Source organism: Vulpes vulpes, chromosome 6 (genome assembly GCF_048418805.1).
Source record: "Vulpes vulpes isolate BD-2025 chromosome 6, VulVul3, whole genome shotgun sequence".
NCBI classification, from domain to species: Eukaryota; Metazoa; Chordata; class Mammalia; order Carnivora; family Canidae; genus Vulpes; species Vulpes vulpes.
Genome location: NC_132785.1, coordinates 101,972,181 through 101,988,305, shown reverse-complemented (window position 1 = coordinate 101,988,305; position 16,125 = coordinate 101,972,181). Strand labels below are relative to the sequence as shown.

General features: G+C 48.3%; 1 protein-coding gene across 8 annotated transcripts in view; it reads left to right on the top strand.

Annotated features, from left to right (window-relative positions):
• Positions 1 to 2,926: 2,926 nt before the first annotated feature.
• TMEM229B (transmembrane protein 229B) overlaps positions 2,927 to 16,125 on the top strand; it is a 40,749-nt gene continuing 27,550 nt past the window's right edge. For 2 of the 8 annotated variants that reach the window (XM_026008441.2, XM_026008442.2), the window contains exon 1: positions 3,183 to 3,601. The gene's annotated coding sequence lies outside the window, so the exon portion shown is untranslated. Of the gene's footprint in view, positions 3,028 to 3,182; positions 3,602 to 7,247; positions 8,036 to 9,119; positions 9,200 to 16,125 lie in introns of those variants that run through there. The other 6 variants (XM_072761777.1, XM_072761778.1, XM_072761779.1 and 3 more) reach the window with 6 other exon arrangements.

Sequence of the window (16,125 nt, the reverse complement as noted above, 5' to 3'; positions counted from 1 at the left end):
AGGGACTTTTAACTATGTATATGTGTCTGACAAAATGCTAGCTATCTAAAATTATCTCATTTATGCTTATGATAGCCATGGGACGGGGGATTATTGCCATTCTATTTGTAGATAAGGATAATAGCCTCAGAAAAGTTAAATAAATAGCCTTAAGACATCTGGCTAGGATGTGGACTCTGGATTCAAATCCAGGTTGCTTTGATAAGACAGGAAGGCGAAGGAGGGAGTGGCATCCTCTGGTGGGTGTTAGCGTAGCAGGGCTTGCTCTGTCCCATGCCCTCCACCTTGAATCTGTACTTGAATCACTAGCAATTACTATTACGGTGCCTACCTTCCCTCAGGGTCACCCTCTCCACCCATTCCGACAACACTGTACCTTTGCCTCAGCATTCTTAGGGTAAAAAGCCAGGGACCCACCACTGCCACAGATGCTATTTTTAGGTCTGCTTCTGGAGTTGACTGCTCTGCCCTGTACATATCTAATCTTATTTGAAATTTTCTAGGTGCAGGCAGACAGAAAAGACCTTGGATGGAGGGTCAGAAGACCTGAATTTGACCTGCATTCTGCCTTTACTAGCAGTATAACCTTGATCAAACCATGCAATCTCTCTGAGCCTTGATTTCCTCATTTACATAACGGGGGTTAAAATAGCTGCCTTACCCAAAGAGAAAAAGATACGTTACTTGTAAGGCATCGTATGAGTTTTTGTTAGGGAGCAGTGATTCTTAATTTAGGAATAAGGAGAACCCAGATCAAGCAGTGAAGTCCGTGGGAGAGACTGGCGGATGCCAAACCTTGCACCTTGGTTCCTTACCTTTCCTTCTTGATTCTATTACTGGCACCTTGGCTTCTATACTAAAGATGAAAATATTAGTATTATATATGAAAGCATTTTCTTTGATCTCAAAGTTTATTTTTTATCCCTGATTTTAAAAGAAAGTTAAATATTTTTGGGGCCCTAAAATATCATGGGCAGTGGGCACTGCACATATTGTCCATTTGGAGAAATCACCCAGAATTCAGATCTGCCTTAATAGCCCGTTTTGCTTTCTTCTGTGCAATGCTGCCTCCCAGAGCCTGTACTGGGCACAGATAGAGAAGCAGAGTGGGAGCTCTGGGCCTAGGAGACAAGAGGGCACAGAGGGTAAGAGAAAAGAGGGCACAAAGGAGGTCTCTCTTCAGCCGGGCTTTGCTGCCATGGAAGCCACTTCTTGCCAAGGTGTTCCCAACAAGGGACTGTCTCCTGCCTCTCTGATAGTGTTCCTGGGACAGCCTGCCAGCCTCACTGGAGCCCTGATGCCTTCTCCTCACTCCCTGCCTTATCTTCAGCAGAAAACACACCCCACTCCTTTTTAAAAGATTTTATGTATTTATTTGAGAGAGAGAGAGAGAGAGAGAGAGAGAGAGAGAGAGCATAGAGGGAGAGGGAGAAGCAGACTCCCCGCTGAGCAGAGAGCCTGACTTGGGGCTCGATCCCAGGACCCCGGGATCATGACCTCAGTTGAAGGTAGATGCTTAACTGACTGAGCCCCCCAGGCCTCCCCAGAAAACACTTTTCTGTTATCAGAGGCCCACCCCATAATGAGGACTGTATATGCATTATGTTGTTAGGTATACTTATGAAGGAAGATACTAACTCAGGAAAGCCAAGAGCTCTTACCACTGGTAGCACATAGCTGTGTATCCCTATACTGGTTTGAGAAATCCAACATAACGCCTTCTGCCTTAATCAAACCCTAGTGCTTTCCTTCTGGAAAGAACAACTCAGCCAGCCTAAGAACTAGGTGTAGATGGGATGGCTTTAGAACTCCTTGTCCACACTGCCCATCCCTAGTTGGATACACCTTTGTTGGTCTTTGAATATCCTGGCTGGGGACAGAAGGCTGATGGAGGACTCATGGCCCCATCAAGCAATTAGAAGACATAGGATCAGATTAGGTTCAGATAGTTGGAAAGCAGCCCAGCTTCTCATCCAGACTGGGGCAAGACCAGCTGGATCTTTGGGTTTCCTTTCTTTGAAGACTCAGTGCTGCCCTGGACCTGTGAGAACTCTTTGTTACTGTGGCATGTGGGAAAAGTCAGCTAGAGGGCTAGGAGACATCAGGCCTAGGCACACCTAAGGTCTGTGTGAGAATTAGAAAAGGATGCCTGCCCCCTCAGGATGGACTGTTTACCAAAGGGCAACTCTAGGGGTCATCACCTGTAAATTAAATAAACAAAAAAGTGCTTTCTTCTTGGCTGCCATGCCCAGTGCCAGAACTGAGCCTTGGAGTGGGGATAGGAGTTGGATCACATTTCCACTCCCTGCTCAGTGGTTCTGCAGGACCTTAGACCTGTCTGACCGGCCTGACATCGATGAGGGTCCTCTCACCCATTTCCCAAGATCCACATTCCAGAATCTCCAGGCTTTCTAGATGGCATCCATTATTTTCCTTCTAATAGAAGAATCTAGACCAACCTCAGAAAAAACATCCTGTGTTTAATCTTTTCAGTATAAACCAGATTGTGCACCTTGTAGCTTCAGGCCTTGCCTTAGTTTCCACAGGCCTCAGTTTCTCCGTCTTGACAGCAGGGACAATAAAAACGACCTTGCGGGACTGACTCAGTGAATGGCCATAATGCTGGCACATAGTGGGTCCTCAGCACCACGTGGTCCGTGGCCCTCGGAGGCGCGAGACCTGCAGGATGCCGCCTGTCCCCGCAACTCCTACAAGCCGGGGGGCGGGGGGCGGGGGGCGGGGGGCCCCGGCGCCTCCTGCGGACACCTCAGATGCAGGCGGGCAGGCCGGGGCGGGGAGGGCCGAGCAGCTCTGCACTGCAGCCACCTGCGCCACGGCCCGGGCGGGGGGCGCGCGCTCCCAGGCGCGGGGCGAGCGGCCGGCTGCGGCGGCGGGGGCGGCGGGGGCGGCGGGGGCGGCGGGGCACGGACCCAGCGGGGAGCGGGCGAGCAAGGAGTTAAGCCGGGCCGGAGGCAGCGCGCCTGTCAGACGCGAGCATGTGCAGTCCGCACAGCATCCGTACTATGGGTGAGTGCCGCCGCCGCCGCCGCAGCCGGGGGGGGGGGGGGGGGCTCGGTTCGGCCCGGGCCGCGGCGGCTGCAGCCCCCCGGGCCCCGCGCCGCGGCGGCGGGCGCCCACACCGGCCCCGGGACTAGGCGCGGCGCGGGGGCGCGGGCGCGGGCGGCGGGGGAGGCACGGCCGGCGACTCGACGCGGGGGGAGCCGGAGCTCCGGCGTGGGGGCGGGGAGCAGGCGGCGCAGGAGAGCGCCCCGAGTCCTGGCGCGGGCGGAGGAGCGGCAGCGAGCCCGGGAGACGGCGCTCCCCGCCGCACCTGCACCCGGCCGGCCGGCCCTGCCCTGCCCCTGCCCGCAGCCTCGGCCGCGCACCGGTAGGTGCCCCCGAGGCCGGCGGAGAGGCCTTTTCGCCGCCCGTGGAGGCGGCCGCGCGGGGCGGGCAGCGCCGAGCGCGGCGGGGCCCGAGGATGGTGCGGTGATGGGGACCGCCGGGCTGCCGGGCTGGGGGTGCTGCTGGGTCCCTCTTCCTCTTTGCTTTCGGTTTCGAAGCGGCTGCCCCGGCTGGAGAGCGAGGCGCAGATGAGAAGGTGCGCCCGGGCTTGGATCCCTGCGGGGGATGGGCGCGCAAGGGGGCGTGTTGGGGAAGGGGTGCCCGTTGGCAACTTTCCCCGCCTGAAACAAAGGGGTGTCGGGGAGATGCGGGGTGGCGGGGGAAGGGGCCAGCGGGGATCTCCCATCCGGAAGGTTGATATCCCCCTTCCTCCGGGTGGAGAGCACCTCTGAGGCCGCCTTGGGAGCGCGGAGGGGGGCGCCAGTTTAAGTGGGAGCTAGGGAGAGGGAGCCAGGACCTGGGAGTGAGAAACCCAGACCGACCCTCCTGAGTTTGAGGCCGAGGACTTTTCCTGAAGGGGATGGAACCATGCCAAGATGACCCTGCCGCCTTGCATGGAAAAACTGGGTGATCGTAGACTGCACATCTGGGGTGTGTTCTCTCTCCTCCAGCTCAGTGCCGTGGGGCCCGGCGGAGCCCCCCGGCCACCAGCTCTCCATTTGCCCTCTCCGATTCGCCATCCTCGGTGGGAGATGCAGGGTTGAGATGGGCACCATTATAGCCCTGTTCATGGCAAGGGCAGGGAGACATTGGCCTCTTTCCCGGTGTCTTCTTTTCCCTCTTTCAATGCCTGGTCAGAAGCTGACCCCCTTTCCTTTCTTCCTGGGACTTTCTCCAAGGTTTCCTCCTCTTGGATGTTTGGTTGCCTCAGGTACAGAGCTTCGAGTAGTAGGTTGTACTGATGCCACTTCAGATTGTCTCTGGAGAAAGAGATCAGGACCCCAGGGAGCTTTGCCAGTGTAACCTTGGGGGCCCTGCTCACAGATTTCTCATGTGTTCTCGGCACCTGGTAACAAATGACCTGTTACTCTGACCTTTAGACTGGTTTAGACCACCTGGGTTTCTATCTCTGCTGTAACCGGGAAGAAGGGTAATAAAGGTTAGGGCTAAAGGGCTTGCCCTGAGGGTAGTATACTGTTTTTCTTTATAGAGAACAAATGGGCCAGGACGCAGGTCGCTGGTGTCTCCAACCCCAAGCTGGCTTGCATGTGACCTCTGGCTTCCATTCTGTGGCAGGACTTCCCATTGCCGTCCTTCCTCTTAAAAAGGACAGCCCTTTGAGAGTTAGGTTTTCCCCTGGTTGCAAGGCAGAACTTCATCTGCTTGCCTGTGGAGACAGAAGGCGCTGAAGGTAGGGGGGAGCTGGACTGTTGGGTGACTCGCCTGCCTGCTCCTATGAATGGGCTGCTGATACAGTGGTCCGGCCATGTTGCTCTGGAGACATGAAGGAGTGGGCTGGGAGGCGGTTTGGCCTTCTACCCCAAGGCTTTTACTTGGGGGTCAGAGATGGGTAACTGGGAGACAACAGGTCCTTGGAGGCCAGATAACAAGCTGATGTAATGTTCACTTTGGCCACTCAAAGGCACCGGAGTTAAGGGAGGTTCCAGGACCAGTAAGGGGTAACAGGAGAAAATGAAGTCCCCTGAGCCCTAGATCTGTGACCCTGAAACTTGTGGCTGAAGTCAGGTGCAGGTGCTAGACCAGAGAACACCACCAGCTCACTCATAGGGTACCTTTCCCCCTCTAAATGGGTAGAGTTGATGATTGCTCAGCAGCCACACTGGGTTTATCCCAAGCTATTTACCCAGAGCTGAGAGTAAGGGTCTGGAGGCCTGAGCTCTCCACCCCCAGTGGTGAGAGAAGGGCTTTTCCATGGACTGTTCCTCAGATGTACTGAGAGTAAGATGGGAAAAGGATACTCCCCCAACTCCCTCTCTTAAAGCAATGAGGCATGAAGTTTTACATTTGTAAAGCGATTTAAGAGCCTTGGGTCCTTGAAGGATGTTAAATGAGTTAGGGAAACTTATACTATGTGTATTTCACTTGTATCAGATTTATATATTGTTTCTAAAGGGAAAGGTGTCATTTTGCAGGAAAGGGCTAAATTACAGCTTTTGTGATAGGGAAAGTTCAGTGTTGGTTTTTAAAAGTGTAGTGTTTAATCAGAAGGCACTTGCTGCGGCACACAGGCTGCAAGTGTTTTTCTGTCTGCCTCAGCTCTACAGATATCTTAGAGCTCCTTCCAAGTAGGGTTTTTTCCCGGTAGACAGTTTGCAGCCTGGACATCAGTGACAGTCCCCTTCCAAGCTCTGAGAAGGGTCTCTGATGATGCTGGGGACTCTGATGTTACGAGACCTGGGTACAGGCAGTAAAGCGAAGCCGTTTGGTCTTATCAGAGGCCCTATCAGATCTGGCTGTCCTTGAGGGAAGGGAAATCTAACCCCACCCCTCCCCTCGCAGCCTGGTCATTTTCAAATTTGTATCCCTTTACTTTCCTCCTACCTCTTCCCCTCACCCCCAATTTATAGACAAGAAGATTTGGGTTTTCTTTTTCTTTTCTCTCTCTCCTCTCTCTCTCCCTTTTTTTCTTTTATTGCAGGAACATTCCTTTTAAGGTGTGGGTGATTTCTGACTTGGCAAACTCTCAGCTCCCTTTGTGGCAACACCTGGCTAAGGAGGGAATGTCAGAAGGGATGTCAGGAAGAAATACAGCCTTTCTGGCCAGGTCTTCCGCTTGCTCTACCACCACCTCGCAGAAATCAGAGGCTTTTTATTTGAAAAGTAAAATGTTAAAAAAAAAAAAAGAAAGAAAGAAAAAGAAAAGTAAAATGTAAGCGGATTGCTGGGGAAAGGCTAGGAGGCAGCATTTTTGGTTATGGTTTCCCTTGAGGTAAACCGAGCCACAGTGAGAGTTACAACAGTGGATGTAGCGTGTGTGAATGTCTGCATGCAGCAGGTGTTCCTTTCCTGAGATTTAACAGTGATTGAGACTCAAATACTAGAGAGTCCCTAATAAAATGAAGATGCACCCATGGAGTTCAGCTACCCCCGTGTTTGGTTTCAGATGCGTATGTGCCTCAGGCTTTGCGCTGTGGGATGCTCCATGCTGTGGTGATTTAAGGAAAAGGAAGTGGCTTTCACCTCTGCAACTCACATCCCTGGATAGAGTGGAAGCTAAATATGTCTGGTCTTGTTCCCAGATAAAAAGAAGGGCTTGAAAAAAAATTAAATAAAAAAAAAAAAAAAAAAAGAAGGGCTTGCTCCCTTCCCTGTGCTCACACCCATCCTGCAGGTGTGGGCGCCCATTCTCCTCCTCCTAAGGGTCCTCAATATTCACTTTAACATCAATTCTCCTATGTATAAGTTTAGTGGGGTTGAAGTCACAGAGTCGTATTGGTCCTCTGTTCTTTGAAAGGATGGTTCTGCAAGGTAACTTTCTACCCTCCTCTGATGTTGGTGCTTCTGTCTTTGGGGTTGGTCACAGTCCTGTCTGGCAGTGTGAGGAGTAAGGAAAGTCATTGCCAGTTCCTGTTTCTGAACAGCCAGCTGCCCATTATCCTTCACTCTGCTGACTCCCCAACAGAGGGCTTGATATCCTTTCAGGGCTCTTGGCTCTAATGTGACTGGTATTGTAGAAGGGACAGCATCCTTGAAATTAGGGCCAACAGTATACAGACAGGACTTGGGTCTCACATTGCTCCTTCTTGCTGCTCCATCCTTTAGAAGCATATAGTTAAAAGAAAAAATAATACTAGCATTGTCAAGTCCCAAACTCATGTAGGGAGATCTAATAGATTGGTGTGTGTCGGGGGGAGCATAATCTGAGAGCGTTTTCTGCCATTCCTTTCTATTTCGGAAGCCCCACTTCAGAATACACTGGATTAGCCATTTCTGACCGCTTCCGCAGTTGGGCTTGAATGATAAATGCTTTCTAGCTGGTTCATTCATTCACTGTTTCCTTTCAGTTTTTAAGAGGCACTCCATCACATGAGTTTCTGGAATGGTCCGTTTCCATCAGAAAGGTCACTCACCCTGAGTTTTCGTTAAGGCCTCGATACCAGCCTTGAGGATCTAGGGATGCCAGCCAAGAAGGAGATTGAAGAGCCACAAAGAGAGGATTCTTTTCTGGACCTCTGAGGGGTGATTCATGCTTCGAGATAAAATGTGCTTCCTGGGCTCCATGGTTTCAGTGCTGGCATGGTCGGTGGAAGGGCAGGCCCTGGTGCAGCCAGAAGCCCACCTTATAGACAATAATCACTGTACTTTGGAGCAATGGTGGGGACCTATTTTTAGCCTACTGCCAAACCCTACGTTTTTTTTTTTTTTTTTATAGCCATCCTTGGCCAGATCCCATTTTAGTCTGTAGGTTCCCCCTTCTTCTCACTTCCAGTCCAAGAAGCCTTTGGAAAGCCATGAATAAGGCAGCCAGGGCACTGGTCTTACTTTCAGCTTCTTCTTAAAACAAATGCGGATGAAAAATATTGTCAGCACTGGGTGACACAAGGAGCAGCTCCAGATTTTTGTTTCATGACTGTGTTTTTGCCTGCGATGAACAAGGGGATGACTTTCTTACACTGACTTATTGGGTGCCTTAGAGCTTTCATACAGCCTGCACAGTTTCTAGCACATGGTGAGTACTCGTTAAATCATCAGCTGTGGTACTTGGATGTGATCAGATACTCAGATTTCTAGGTCATTGGGCATCGTTTCTGCAGGAGCCGATGGTTGGCAAAGGCCTCCAGAATCAGGAAATCTTGGATCCTCCCTGATTCACTTGTGTGACCTTGGACAGCTGATTTCAGCCCTCTGAGCCTTAATTCCACAAATGGGGCTTTGGCTGGCTTCAGTGATCATAACAATGATAACAGTGACAGCCACCATTTATTAAAGACTTCCTGTATGCCCGGCATTGGGCTAAGCACTTGACATATGTTCTCTTTCTCTCACAGCAATGAGATAGCTGCTATTAATTATCCCCATTTTAAAGCTGGAAAAACTGAGGTTCTGAAAGATAAGGTGACTGCATATGTCGCACGGCTAGCAAGTGTCCAACCTGAGATTTGAACTGAGATCTGTTTGATTCGGCTGTGTTCTATAACCTTGGGCCAGGGGATGGAACAGATGTTGAGGAGAAGGTAAACGTGGAGATAGTGTTAGTAAGATATAAGAAAGAGAAAGAGAGCTGATGTGGATGAAACACAGCTAGTTAAGAGGAGATGGAAGTACAGGTTCTTATTTGGAAAACAACATCCCAATGAATGTTCGGGAAGGAGAGAGAGGTTGGTACCCTGCACTGAGGAAGTAGACCAGATGGCCTGGGAGTTACTATAAGGGGAACAGACTTTCTGCTTGGCATAGGAATGTATCTCATAAACCCCATTTCATTTTGACGCCAAAATTTTTCTCTCACTGAACAGACTCTCTGGGCAGCACTTTTCTTTCTGTCACTCTACTGCCTCTAGTCATAATGGCTAATCTTTGCAGATTCTTGACTCTACACCTCATCCTCCAACCTAGTTTCTGCTCATTATTATAGTCCAGGTGTAGAGACCTGATTCTGACTCTGGGGTCCCAGGAACGCTCTGCAAAGGGTACCAAGCATTGGACTATCCTTTTCTTCTGAGAAAGTATTTGTGGCCACTGAATACTGCCTTCAAAGTGACCAGCTAGTTCATTGAGATGATTCTCATAATTTTCATCCTTATTTTTTCCAGGCAAGTTAACTCTAAGGCACTTCTGCCATTTTGAGGTGTTTGTGGAAGATGAATGAAGGTTGAGGTGGTGGCCTGGGGAGGTAAGCTGACCCTGCTTTGAGAGTTAGTGTGATGGGTATAATGGAGCATCATTCTAGGGGAGCAGCGAGATTTGGGTTCCCTTAGCTCAGTGACTCTGGCCATGTGACATGAGTGCTTTGGCCTTTCATTTCCTTATATGTAAGATGAGAACATTGAAAGAGAGGTTCTGTAATATCTCCTCCAGCAATAATGCTGGCTGACCTAGCAGAGTCTGGATGATTTGGTCCTTTCTCAGGGAATAATTGAGCTGGTCTAGAATTATAGGAAGTCAGAGCTGCGAGGACAGAGGTGGGGTTGAAGGGGAAAGAAGCCAAACTGGGAATTAAGGACAAAGTCAGAGTGGCAGTAAGTCCCTTCTTGTGAAGGGGAACGGGATCAGGCCATTCCTCCTTTGTTTAAGTGAGGCAGCTGAGAGGTGGCATCTGTTTACCTTGTAAGCACCATCTCCTAACTGGCGAGGAGCATCCCTTGTACCTTGTCTTAAAACTTAAACTTCACTTCCTTCATCCTCCAACTGTCCCCAACTGAAGGCAGCAGGGAAGTTGTTTATTGGTTTATGTTTTACATTCTGCACTTGGATTTAGCAGACTCCAGGGCTTGGTTTAACCCAGTTTTCAACCCCACCCCCCCACCCCGCCCACCCAGGGCTCCAGGACCTGGGGACTTTGGCTGATACTTTCCTGGAGACCACTGTTAATGAGAACATGCCTCCTCTTGCTGCCCTCACTCCCCTGGGGAGGCTCAGCCTAGGAACTCAGGGAGGTACAGCTTTTCTGTTCATGGGATTGGGTCATCTCAGTTTCTCTTCGAACAAAGCGATTTGCCCAAGGACCCCTGGATTCTGTTGTCTGTCGGTACATCATTGATTTTCATTCCATTGTATTCAAGGTTGAGGAGCAAGTGAATTCCCACTGAATCCACCAAACCAATCTTTTCTGGCGCTGCCTGCCTTACTTTTCCTTTTAGTCCTTCTTGCCCTTAAACCAGTGATTTCCAGGGGTGGTTACCAAACCACTGGGAGTATGAGAGATGATTTTAGTTAGCATGGGGACAAAACATTTCATTGTAGTAGCTACATTTCTAATAAGTATAAAGAAACAAGACTCATTGGGTTGCACTCATAAAGTGATTTAATTTTGTCATCCACTATCCCCTTATACTTATTCAGTGGGATTCATTCTTTCCCTGCCCTGGGATGAAAAGCAGGCCCCATAACTGTTTGGGTGATTCTTAGATAGTAGAAGGTCCTGTAGTCTCTTTAAGTCACAAAACATAGTCTCAATTCAGTACTTAATCTGTCCTTTGTCACGGGACTGGGAGGGACAGGAAACAGCTTACTTAGCCAGCGCGGTTGTCTGCAGGTTTCCAGCTTCCTGGGCCTAGCAGGTATTTGATGCTGATTCTCTCTTGTGGCCATGTTCATGGCTTTCTCAGAGACTCCTCCCCTACCAGTTGCTTGGGATCATTCACTTCCAATTGTCTTGAGAAGAGCAAATTATCCTCTACTTTAGATCACTGTTCTTTCATCAGCCCCTAAAACCCAGTGATTTACCTCCAGTCTCTTCCAGCTAAGGCCCTGCAGTCTGTCTGAGTGGCCCTCTTGGATAAGACCTGTTCTGGTCTCCTGCCAGCCTTCTCTTGCATGTGGCCCCATTAGCCAGAGGAAACAACATGCGTCCTTTGGTGCAGTGAACCTGGGAACGCAGGCTGACCCTGCAACTCAGCCGTCTGCCTTGGCTCCTTTGATAGCAGATGGCCAGTCTGTGTCTCCCACCTTGGGTGCCTCAGGTGGGGGGCAGATGCTGGTCCTGTGCCAGTCAGATGCCAGTCAGATGCCAGTCAGATGTCCTCCCAGCTGCAGGGTCAGACATCAAGTTTCCAGAGCCATCCCGTTGAAGCTCCTCTCACCGGCTTGGCAGTGTCAGACCTGTTATCCTCAGTGCCTTAGTTAGGACTTTTGATTTAACCTCCAGATAAATGTTTATCAAAACCATAACTGTCACAAGAAGCTCCTGATGTCATGAATACTATTGCTCAGGATAAGGCTACAGTATATATTTAACTAAAAACTTAACTTCAGTAAAGGTTAACAATGGCTAACACTTAGCTGAGTACTCATAATGCCAGGTACTGTTTTCAATCCCATAAACATACTCTTCCATTTAACCCTCATGGGGGAGATACTTTTATGACTTCCATCCTACAAAGGAGTAAACTGAGCAAAAAGAGGTTGAGCAGCTTGTTCAAGGTCATACAGTTGGCATCAGAGCCCGGATTCTGATGGAAAGAATCTGAGCCCAGAGCATGCTCTTTTAACCCACTCCACACTGTCTCTGTCCACAAGGGTGGTGGGTGGCTGTAAGTCATCAGGTGGAAAGCAGGTGGTTGGCAAATGCTGCCTTAAGGACGTAACTGTAGGATCTTCAGGCTGGCGTTCAAGCTCTCCATGCATTGGCTTTCTGTGGTTCCTTCTGTGCCCTTTACAGGAGCCTCATCCCCTTGTCTGATGATCCTGCAAGGCACACGCCCTGCCCCATATATTGTTTCTCTGCCCAAGGGCCCTCCTCTGCTTTTCTGCCTCCCCAGTTCAAAGTCCCTTTTCAATGTCAGACCTCATCTTTGCTGTAAAGGTGTTTTTGACCAAAACCTCTTGGGCTGGGATCTCCTACTCCTCCTAGAATTTCGTTACTATGTTGGCGATTATTATGTGCTTTTCTGCAGAGAGCAGTGAAGGGCGGTTAGCAAACCCAGATTTTGATCTATGTGATTAACTGCCTGTTTGCTAACTTATGCAAGATCGGAGACCCATCCAAACCTTAGTTTCAATATTTTTTTCTCCAAGTTTTTACTTAAATGCCCATTAGTGAACATACAGTGTAATATTAGTTTCAGGTGTAGAATTTAGTGACTTATCACTTACATGCGACACCCAGCACTCATCACCCATTTACCCTTCCCCCTGCCTCGCCTCCAGTAACGATTTCAACATTTATTTCAACGTTTAGAAAGCGCGAGTGAGGATTAGCTCCCTTCAGTTTTCAGTATACCAGGATTTATGTTTATCTTCTTGTCTCCACTAATGTCTAAGCTCTTGAGGGCTGGAACTTGTGTCTTGCCTATATTCTGCCTCCCAGGACTCTGCACAAGGTTTTTACACACAAGATAGATTGACTGTTAGTTGGCTGACTGGTCGGAAATGCCGCTATAAGTCTGCCCTGAACTTGACTAACTTTTACAAATCACTTTTTTCTGGGTGATCACTAGTGAGGGTTTTGCAGTTTTCCTTTGCACATAAGTTTTTTTTTTTAAGATTATATTTATTTATTCATGAGAGACACACACACACACACACACGGTGGGGGGTGGGGGGAGAGGAGGCAGGTACGTAGTTCAGAGGGAAAGCAGGCGCCTCACAGGGAGTCGGATGTGGGACTCGATCCCCAGACACTAGGATCACGCCCTGAGCTGCCTAAGGCAGAGGCTCAACTGCTGAGCCATCCAGGTATCCCAAGTTTTAACAAAAGTTTAGGTCCAATCTGCTAGCCTTTTATCTTTGAGAGATCTAATGTAATGCTGTTAAGGCCCACACACCTTTATCTGCAATTTCAAAATCCAAAACATTCTACAACCGAAAACTTTTCTTTAACTCACGTAATGACAAAACCTAATCCAGACTTAGCTGCTATGCAGAGTGTGACTATTCATAGGTCTGACTGCAGAAATGTTAATGTGTTAAATTGAGTGTGCTGCCTCAGACCCTGCTGGGGGGGATTATGTAATCTACGGGATGTGTTCTGCATCACCTCTTAAAAAATCTAAGAAATTCTGAATTTGAGAAAGGGATTTTGGTGTTGGGTGGTATTTGTCTACAGAGGTGCCATTGGCATTGCGAGTGGGACTAGCCTTTGTTAAGCAGGATGCATCTAATATCAGAGAACCTCACATTGCCCTTGCCTCATTGGCCTTGCCCTAATCCCAGCTCTGATTGCAACATGACAGCTCATGCCTTCGTGTACCAATTTGATTTTTTAGAAATATTGCATTATGAGATTGTTTATCTTGATTTGTGGCGCCTCCTTAAAGTTTGTGCCGCTCCTGCCTCACCTTCCTTACCTAGCCCTAGCCTTGCATGACTCCTGAACCAATAAGGCTTTCCTCTTCCCACTTCCCTGTTTCTGGGATGAACTGGTGTGTCCTCAGAGTGGGAGCTACCTGCTGGATATTCTGCAGTTCAGTTCAGCGTGTGGGGCCCTGTTGGCTCCTTGGCTGAATCAGCTCTGCATCTTGTAAATAATGCCTGGAGGCATTTCCTACATCTGGGTGTTTCTTTGGAGCCCAAGGGAGCCTGGTTCCTTTACTTCCTTCTAGGAAGTGATGCAGCTACTCATGTGAGAGTCAATCTGCTTGATAACCCCACAGCTGCTTTGATCTGACATTTTATTTTATTTAAGATTTTTTTTCTTTTTTTTAAGATTTTATTTATATATTCATGAGAGACACACAGAGAGAGAGAGAGAGAGAGATAGGCAGAGACACAGGCAGAGGGAGAAGCAGGCTCCATGCAGGGACATGGGACTTGATCCCTGGACCCCAGGATCACACCCTGGGTTGAAGGTGGTGCTAAACCGCTGAGCCACTTGGGCTGCCCTGCCTGACATTTTAAAATTAAAAAAATATATATGTATGTACAGATGCTCCTGGGAAAACATGAAAACAATAGAAAAATGTATGATAATGGAATCTAAAGTGTTCTATTTGTGTTTTTTTAAAAAGTAATCTCTATGCCCAATGTGGGACTTGAACTCATGACCCTGAGATCAAGAGTTGTGTGCTCTACCAACTGAGCCAGCCAGGCACCCCTCCATTGTGTTTTATTCATCCTTTGATGAGGAAACAGAGGTTGCAAGTGTTTGTAGAAGAACCAGCCTCCAAAGTCTTGTTCTGAACCTTCCACTGGCACTCCAAGCTGGCAGGCTGCTCTCTTCCTTTCTTCCCAGGCCTTTCCCTCCCAGACTGAAGAGAACTCATGAATCAGTTGGCTGTCCTGTCTTGATTGAAAGATACCTTTAAAAAAATGTTTTTTTTTCAGCCCTTTGTCCCTATTTGGCAGTAATGGGCATGCTCATGGAAATTCAGGGCACCTTTCTCCTGCCATTAAGTAACTATCCTCTCAGAATCTGAGCCCTAAGTATTCTGGCCTGCCTTTTAACCTAGTGGAGGTCCTCTGAGATCATTTCTCTATCCCTATTCCTGTCTGTGATTCCTCACGATATAGCATTTTCCATAAATATCCGTAAGTATCCTCTTACATACTGTTTACTCATCTTCTCATCCACTAAGAAGATATTCCCCAGACCAAGCTTGGCACCTATTTCTTTGACTTCTTCTAAACACATCTTTGCCTCCAGACATTGGACCGTTTATCATTTCCCTGATCCCTATGGATGACATGAGGTCTTTTACCTATCATCATTATGCTGGAAAACGCTGAGATATAGTATAATTTAAATTAATCTTGGAGATGAAATTTCCCAAAGGTGTCCAATTTAATAGTTTTCTTACACCTCATAGGTTGAACCACATTGTCTGTACACCCATCATTCAGGAGCCTCATGCTGATATCCATAACAGACCACTGAATTTCTTCCATGGGATTGATCTTTTGAAGCCCTCCTAATCCTGTTCACCCCTTGATTCCCCTTGGCACTGCAATTTCTCTTGATTCTAGGGGCACATGATCTGGAATGGTGCCCCCTTTTTATCTAACTATTTGTAATGCCTCCTGATTATGCTGAATAAAATTCCTAAGTAATATGACCTACATATGTACATGTTTAAAAAAATCAATATAATGCCCTAACTGTAACATAAAATAGAAAGGAAAGGTTACTTATAATACAATATCGTGTGTTCTAGTATGTAATTGCTTGGGCACGACTACACAGAAAACAGAAGGAAGAAGTCAGATGCTTGAACCTGTACATAGAATCACTGAGAACATGAAAGTCACAAATACCCACAGGATACAGGTGTGTGTGGGGGGGTGACTCCGATACCAGGAGAGCACTGCTGAGGTTGATGTGATTATCCCAGATGATCAACCACTCTTGGTAAAGTTCCAAAGGATATGAAATATAGTATCCCCTCGAATTACACTATGGAGGTATTCCCAGACAATTCAGTATATGTTAAAACCATGCAAAATGTTCTGTGATTATTTCAGAAAGGGAGTTTGGTTCTAGATGTAGATGATTATAAATGGGCTTTTCACTTCTGTGAATATCCAGTGGGATGTTCTAACATCATGTGGGAGAATTTGTTTGTGGACCATGGTGGGAATTCCAGGTCCTCACCTCTAAGTACCTATAAGCACTCCCGTCCACCATGGTGCTGACAGAGGGTCCCTCCAACCCTAGGGTGGCCCCATTGAGAACTACTAGTCTGGAATCCTGGAAGTAGGACCAGAACAAGGACCAGGAACCGGAGACCTATCTGTGTTCCAGGTCTGGGCTATAGTACCTCACTACTTGCATGACCTTAACTTCAGATGCCTGGCTCTCTCTGAAGGGGGTTATGATGCCGCATGTGTCCTGCTGGCATTTGGGATTGTGGCTCACTGTGCTCTCCACCACAGCCAGAGCATCCATGTGTACCCCACAACATATTTCCTATCTCTAAGTGTTCCCTTGCTGTGGCTTTTTTCTTAGCATTTAAACCTCCTTAGGTCTCTCTATCTAGGAAAAAGGGAAGATGGCAGGGAGAAAGGACACCCCTCATTGCTGCTTCTCCAGCAGCTTTTCTATCTCCATCCCTTCATAGGCAAACTTCTCAAAAGAGTTATCCTCAAGGGTCATCAGGACACACTGTCTCAGTCACCTCTTGTGGGGGCTCCTCCTTACTGAATGGCCCCCAATGACCTCTGTGC